The 7,539-nt window shown below is 48.6% G+C and overlaps 1 protein-coding gene across 1 annotated transcript in view; it reads left to right on the top strand.

Moving 5' to 3' along the window:
- Positions 1-2,885: 2,885 nt before the first annotated feature.
- STON1 (stonin 1) overlaps positions 2,886-7,539 on the top strand; it is a 65,050-nt gene continuing 60,396 nt past the window's right edge. The window contains exons 1-2 of the mRNA XM_074011828.1: positions 2,886-2,948; positions 3,399-3,584. The gene's annotated coding sequence lies outside the window, so the exon portion shown is untranslated. The remainder of the gene's footprint in view (positions 2,949-3,398; positions 3,585-7,539) is intronic.

The following is a 7,539-nucleotide window of genomic DNA, read 5'->3' as shown; positions in this document are numbered from 1 at the left end:
GGTCTTGAACTCCTGACCTCGGGTGATCTGCCTGCCTCAGCCTCCCAAAATGCTGGGATTAAAGGCCTGAGCCACCATGCCCAGCCAAAAAACCATAGTTTGAATGAGTGTTATAATGTAAATAGAGATTTGCTCTTGCCAAGTTTTTAGAGAGGAATGTTCCTACGAAGCATTTAGGACTTAGCCCTCCCCTTGAATGTATATTAAATGATCCTGACAGCTTCAGCTGACGTGAGTTTTGAGGAATTCCAAGCTAATCACCTATTAGGTCATTATCTACAGATACTTTGGGGATGTCTTGTTAAACAGTTGGGAAGTTCTAAATATTTCCATGAAAAAGCTGCCAGGAAAGAGAAATCTGCTAATAAAAAGGAGAATGACATAGTTTGAGGGTCTACTTATTGTAAAGCAAGAGACAGAACAGTAACTGGAGTAAAATGAGGTCACAGCTGTGATGAACGGCTGTGGTGGCTTAACTATTGAGGCCAGGCTAAGCTGTTTACCACCAGATTTTGATACAAAGGGACACTACCAGAAAGGATCCTTTGGAAATACGTGGTGGAGTTTCAAGAAATAAATCTTCATTCATGAAACTGGCAACCTTTGGGGCAATGCTGCATCACACAGAGGGGGAAGGCCTGTCCTTTGCAAAAGACAAAATGGTTTTCAACCAACTGTATTTAGTCTTTAGAAAATTATGGGCCTATTTGCTTTGCAGAAGTGTCAAAGATTCCAAAAGAGATTTCTTTCACCAGGTGGCTACCCACTAATAAAGGCCCTACTGCTTCTTTCAAAGATGACAGAATTTAAAAGGTGCATACAGAATGCTGTAAATGCAGTGATGATTACTGTTTGTCAAATGCGGTGTTGCTTCCTGCATGAGTCCTGTCTCCAGTTAGCCGTGGTGGTTTCTGAGATGAGCTGACCTCTGTGGAAGACCCACTGGTGAAAGGTGGGCTGGACATAGGACCCAAAAGGTTCAATTTGGGGGTTCAATTTGGGGACCCCAAAATGCCTGGGGTCAAAGCATGAGGACAACAAAGAGGAGTTGCCACTTCTCTTTTTCTTCCCTTCCTCCTCGTCCTGCTTCCTGTGTCCTTGCTCCACTTCTCTCAGCTCCTTACCAGGGTCCAGTACCTGTCTGTTTCCATGGAACAATCTCTGACAAGTTAACCAGCCAGTCATTTGACTTCCTATTCCCTAGGCTCTCACCTGCCCTTCCTCAACTCTTAACCATTACTGGAAGGTAGCTGGAGGAAATGAGAAGCTGAGGAGAAACCAGTGCCTTTTTCTGTGTTTAGGATATATTAAGCATAAGCACAATTAGTAGTTTTATCTGTGAATAAAAGTATCCTAAATAGATCCTGGCTGTGTGATTTCAGGCTTTCGAGAAGTGCCCTCTTGGAATGTCACTTTCCTTCCTCAAAGCCCTGAGGGCAGGTTCTTAACACTGGCTGGGGGTCAAATAGGGTACTGACTATATTTCCATTTCACCAGGGAACTCCAAGGTCAAAAACAAGGCTACACCTGAAAGAACATTTAAAAGAGAATTACACTGCTATGCAAATACAAGGAAGTGTTCACTCATTTTCACCAACTCTGGATGCACTGCCTATGAGTTAGCTCAGCTCCTCAAGGAAATTTATGATTAAAAAAAAAAATTCATTTCCTTTCCACTTTCCAGCATAGTACTTCAAGTTGAGATGCTCACCGGGACCTCCTAACCCCTCTCCTTGGATGCAACCGCTTTCTTCCCAGGTAGTCCATCCTGCACACTGTTAAACTAGTATTTCTTATTTGTCATTTCGAATCCTCAAGGATTCACTGGGTGCCTATTGTACACCTTCGCTTAAAAACTTTCAGGGATTTCCTATATTCTGCTTCATTCCCAGCTCCACCTTCCCATCTAAACATTGCCCACTTCCCCTAAGCCTTCCAGTCCTGCCAACCTCCAAAGCACCATGCCCTGGGACCTTAAATGCCCTTTTCTCTCCCCTCTGAGCCTGTTCAAACTCAGCTCAGTCTCCCGTCCTGGGTTTTGGGGAGGGTGCCTTCATTCTGACTGGCTCCCACTGAGGCAGCCCCACTTGAGGAAGAGGCTGAGATGCCAAGTGACTTGCCTAGAGTCATTTGCCAGCAGGTGATGGAATAGGGACTACGAGCCACCCTGCAGCCTCTCCTGGGAGGACAACGCCCCTTCTCCCTCTCCCTGCACCCTGCAGGCAGCACAGAGGAGGCATCTGGACGCGTTTACCTCCTCCCCGCCCCCACAGCTTGGCCCTCACTAAGCTGTCTTGTGTCCTTCCTCCTGCTGTGATTGATTCGCCCAGGAAGGTGGGGCTTTAGTAATTCTTAGTTCTCCTAATCACAAGGTGGGGGGTAGGGAGTGGGGAGTGGGGTGAGGCGGGGGGTACAAAACAAAACAAAACTCCATGAAGCAACTTAGAAAGCACGACCGCAAAGGCCCTCCATCATCCCCACCCAGAGGTGAGGACAAGGTCTGGGGGTGCTGGGTGACTTCAGACCTCCCAAGGGTCCAAGCTATCTGCTTCAAGGGGGCATCGAAACGTAACTCATATACTTGCACCCCCGCTCTGCCCCCCGACTTTTGCGGGAGGGAGCGCTCTCCCCTCCTCTGGGAGGCTGGAGACTCGGGGACAGAAGATGCGCTGGAGGGAAGAGAATGGAGCGTCGGACACCAGAAAAACTTGGGGGGATTCGGGGTGGGAAAGAAGGCGTGAAGAGAGAAGGGAGGCTCAGCAGGGGAGGAGGGGCGGGGGCGGGAGCGGGAGGAGTCACTGAGCTGCGGCCGCCCCTCCCCGCCCTCCACTCGGCGGCCCCGGGCCCTCCTCCCCCTCCTCCTCCCCCTCCTCCTCCTCTCCCTCCTCTTTCTCCTCCTCCCGGTGTGGATGGCTGCAGCCAGAATCGGAGCTCCAACCGCGCTGCTGGTGAGTGACCAGCCCCGGGGGACAGAGACGGAGAGGCCTGGGACCCCCCTCTCCAGGGTGGGGCCTCCTGCCGTCTCTGGGAAAGTTTGCGGGCGCCCCGGGACACGGGCGTCTCCAGGGCCGCTCGGCGCCTCCCCATCTCCCCGCGCCCGCCCTGGCTACCCCCAGGGGCGCCCTGGGGCCCGCAGAGGGGTGGCCCCCCGGCAGGGACTCCTCGCCTCCCCTCTGTTCTGAGGCTGCTGCTGGGACCGGGGTCTGACTCTAAAGAGAAAACTCAAACAGCAAAAAAAAAAAAAAAAAAAAAAAAAAAGAATATCGACTAAGTTCCGTGGGCGAGGGCCGGGGCTCGTTCTCACCCGCGCGCGGCCCCTCGACCTCTCGGACCCGGGCCACCAGCTCTGCGTCCTTCACGCCTCCCTCGGGGCCTCTGTGTCTCTCTCCCGCCCCCAGACTCCCTCCTCTTTCTGGCTGCTGTTATTTGGGCTGCTGCCCCCTTCCCGCTCCCTGGGACCTCAGCTGGGACCTCAGCCGGCGCCTGCAGCCCGGAGTCCCCACCTGCCTTGGAAGGCAGGCAAGGAGTCAGGCCACCGGGCCACAGCCGCGGGGGCACCACACTGGCCCAAACATTTCCTGCAGGTAAGACCATTCACTGGGTATCGGGGTTGGGTCCCTTGGGCCCACAAACCTCGTGGGTACAGGGAAAAATTAAAATATATTCCTCCTTAGGAATGCACTGTTTCTGTTGGTTTGGCATCTTTTTATTTTTAACCCCTCTAACTGTGCTTTCTTCTAATAATAATGATACTTCATGTAATTAGCGTTTCTAATATCTAAAGACAGAAGAAGGAAGAAAATAATAAACGGAAGAGAGAGAATACTTGCTAAAAATACTAATTTTTGACTTCAGTCCACACCCGACTGTTTTCCTGGGAGATAGAAGTTCAGTGTAGTTTGTTTTCAGACTAACCGCAAACACGATTACAGCCTCCTCCAGGCTAGAAGTTTTAATTTGCCTGACATGCACCACACTGTTGGTATTCCCAGCCTGGCATTCCCGTCTGCATAGCTCCAGTCTCCCTCCCAACTCCCCCACTCTCACTTTCTTTCTCATAAAAGGGAGCTGTGAAAACAAGGCAATGGGAGAGGCTCAAATGAGCTGGACCACATAACAAAAACAGCCCTACTTATTTTAATCCTGAAGCTATGGCCTCCCCTAGACTCTGATTGGGTGGAAGAAATGTTTAGTTCATTTATGTGGTTTTTATGTCAGTAGTTATTATGATTGAATCAGTGTTTCCATGACAGGCTTGCTTCTCTGGGCACGATGGGGAGCCTATTAATTCTCAGATGGGTCTGGACAGATCAAGTCTGGAGTCTGGATTTTTCAGGGCTTGACCTGGGGCTGATATTGCAAACCTCTGCACACTCGGAACCAGAGCAGCCGGGAGCAGCCTGAGCTGGGGTTTTCTTCCACGTGAAGTGGGAAGAAAAAGCTCTACCAAGGAGCGAACTGTGTGAGCGTGGTTGCTGGGGGATGTTGAATTTTTACGTTTTTAGGAAGAACACACTTCTCAAAACTTTAGCCACTCCTGTTTCCATACAAACAATAAATGTGGTAGTAACAAATGTAGTAGATCATATTCTGAACAACTCCTTCAAAAACAGGTCCAAGTATTGGACCATTTGGAAATAAAGATTTTATTTTATTTGAGTTCTACTGGAAATAAAAGTTTATGTTAAAAAGGATGTAATTCACTTCTCTCCACTGATTCAGTTTGACAGTTCCCCATTGGTATGAATCAGTTATGTTTTACTGTGGTCTCAAAACATTATTAAGGCAGGGCACGGGGACTCATGCCTGTAATCCCAGCGCTTTGGGAGGCTGGGGCAGGCAGATCACTTGAGGTCAGGAGTTCGAGACCAGCCTGGCCAACATGATGAAACCCTGGCTGTATTAAAAATACAAAAGCTAGCTGGGCAGCATGGCGGGAACCTGTAATCCCAGCTACTCGGGAGGTTGAGGCAGAAGAATCGTTTGGACCTGGGAGGCGGAGGTTGCAGTGAGCTGAGATTGCACCACTGCTCTCCAGCCTGGGCGACAGAGCAAGACTCTGTCTAAAAAAAAGAAAAAAAAAAAATAATTGATAGGCAAATGTTGTGACTTCCATTCAAAAAGTAAATCCAAAAAAAAGAAGAAAAAAAAAAGTAAGTCCGTAAATTCTGAACTTGTTTGGCCCTGTTGCTTAGAAAAACAATGTACTGTGCTCAGATAAAAATCTTTAGTCTCTTCCTCTTCCTGAGAATTTTTAATAGTTCACTTAATATCCTGGAAGTCAACCTTATACAGTTTAAAGAAAAGTTGCCTTTCTGCCTTGTCCAGCTTTTGCACCACCTCATGAAATATTGTTAAACTGGATGGTTTGCCATGGGCACAAGAGTCTGCCCAGCAGTCCGAGGAGAGGCTGGGGATGTAATGAAGGCCACGGGGGCCTGGACCTAAGGAGCAGGTGGTCAGGATGGTGAGATGAAGGCTGTATCTCCAGACAGCCACAGAAAGCAGCCACTGATCATCTGGACAAGTCAGATGAGTTGGAAATATCAATACATGAAGTGTGGGACTGGTGGAGAGCAAGGAAGGAAGAGATGGTTAAGAAGCAAAATGATACAAATAAATAAAAAAGGAAAAGGCCAGGCACAGTGGCTCATGCCTGTGAAGTGCCAGGTGTGGTGACTCATGCCTGTAACCCTAGCACTGTGGGAAGTGGAGGCCAGAGGATCGCTTGAGGCTAGGAGTTAAGACCAGACTGGGCAACAAAGTGAGACCCCATCTCTTAAGAAAAAAAAGATGGGCTGGGTGCAGTGGCTTCTGCCTGTAATCCCAGCACTTGGGGAGGCCGAGGCGGGCAGATCATGAAGTCAGGAGTTCGAGACCAGCCTGGCCAACATAGTGAAACCCTGTCTCTACTAAAAATGCAAAAATTAGGTAGGCATGGTGGCAGGTGCCTATAATCCCACCTACTCGGGAGGCTGAGGCAGGCAACTCACTTGAACCTGGGAGATGGAGGTTGCAGTGAGCCGAGACCATGCCACTGCACTTCAGCCTGGGCGACAGAGTGAGACTCCATCTGAGAAAAGAAAAAAAAAAAAAGATGTACACCGGGCTCAGTGGCTCATGCCTGTAATCCCAACATTCTGGGAGGCCACACGGGTGGATCACCTAAGGTCAGGAGTTCAATACCAGCCTGGCCAACATGATAAAACCCTGTCTACTAAAAATATGGAAAATTAGCTGGGTGTGGTGACAGGCACCTATAATCTCAGCTACTCAGGAGGCTGAGGTAGGAGAATCGCTTGAACCTGGGAAGTCGAGGTTGCAGGGAGCCAAGATCGTGCCACTGCACTCGAGCCTGGGCAACAAGAGCAAAACTCTGTCTCAAGAAAAAAAAAAAAAGGAAAAAAAAGAAGATGTAAAATAGCCCAAAGGAATACTATGTGACCTTTTAAAATCGTGTTGTATAAGAATGTTGAATTACACAGGACTTTTGTGTGTGTGTGTGTGTGTGTGTGTGTGTGTGTGTGTGTGTGTGTGTGTGACAAAGTTTTGCTCTGCTTGCCCAGGCTGGAGTGCAATGATGCGATCTCGGCTTATTGCAACCTCTACCTCCTGGGTTCAAGCGATTCTCCTGCCTCAGCCACCTGAGTAGCTGGGACTACAGGCATGTGCCACCACGCCCGGCTAATTTTGTATTTCTAGTAGAGACGGGGTTTCTCCGTGTTGGTCAGGCTGGTCTTGAACTCCTGACCTCAGGTGATCCACCCGCCTCAGCCTCCCAAAGTGCTGGGATTACAGGTGTGAGCCACTACGCCTGGCCTGGAGTTAATTTTTAAAAGCAAATTATAAAATAGAAAGCACTATAATTTTACTCTTTGAAAAACATTGGCCGGGCGCGGTGGCTCAAGCCTGTAATCCCAGCACTTTGGGAGGCCGAGACGGGCGGATCACGAGGTCAGGAGATCGAGACCATCCTGGCTAACACGGTGAAACCCCGTCTCTACTAAAAAATACAAAAAACTAGCCGGGCGAAGTGGCGGGCGCCTGTAGTCCCAGCTACTCGGGAGGCTGAGGCAGGAGAATGGCGTGAACCCGGGAGGCGGAGCTTGCAGTGAGCTGAGATCCGGCCACTGCACTCCAGCCTGGGCGACAGAGCATGACTCCGTCTCAAAAACAAACAAAAAAAAAAAACAAAAAAAAAAGAAAAACATCCAGAAAATACTGGAATTATATGCATCAAAATGGATGGTGAGAGTATAGTTGTTTTTTTATTTTCTTCGTACTTGCATTTCTCAAATTTTATAATAATAATAGCTAACATTTACTGATAACTAAGCACTTACATATGGTATTTCATTTGAAAACTCTTTGAGGTAAGTAGTACTATTATTTTCATTAGTTTCAGAAACTAGAACCAGAAGGGTAACTCATCCGAGGTCACACACCACTAAGTGCTGGAATCAAGTGTTGAATTTAGGTCAGTGGCTAAAGTCTATGCATCTCTATCACTACTGTCTACCATCTCCCTGCACATGTATT

The sequence above is a fragment of the Macaca fascicularis genome, chromosome 13 (assembly GCF_037993035.2).
Source record: "Macaca fascicularis isolate 582-1 chromosome 13, T2T-MFA8v1.1".
NCBI lineage: Eukaryota > Metazoa > Chordata > Mammalia > Primates > Cercopithecidae > Macaca > Macaca fascicularis.
The sequence above is the reverse complement of the archived record's forward strand: the minus strand, read 5'-3'. Positions and strand labels throughout refer to the sequence as shown.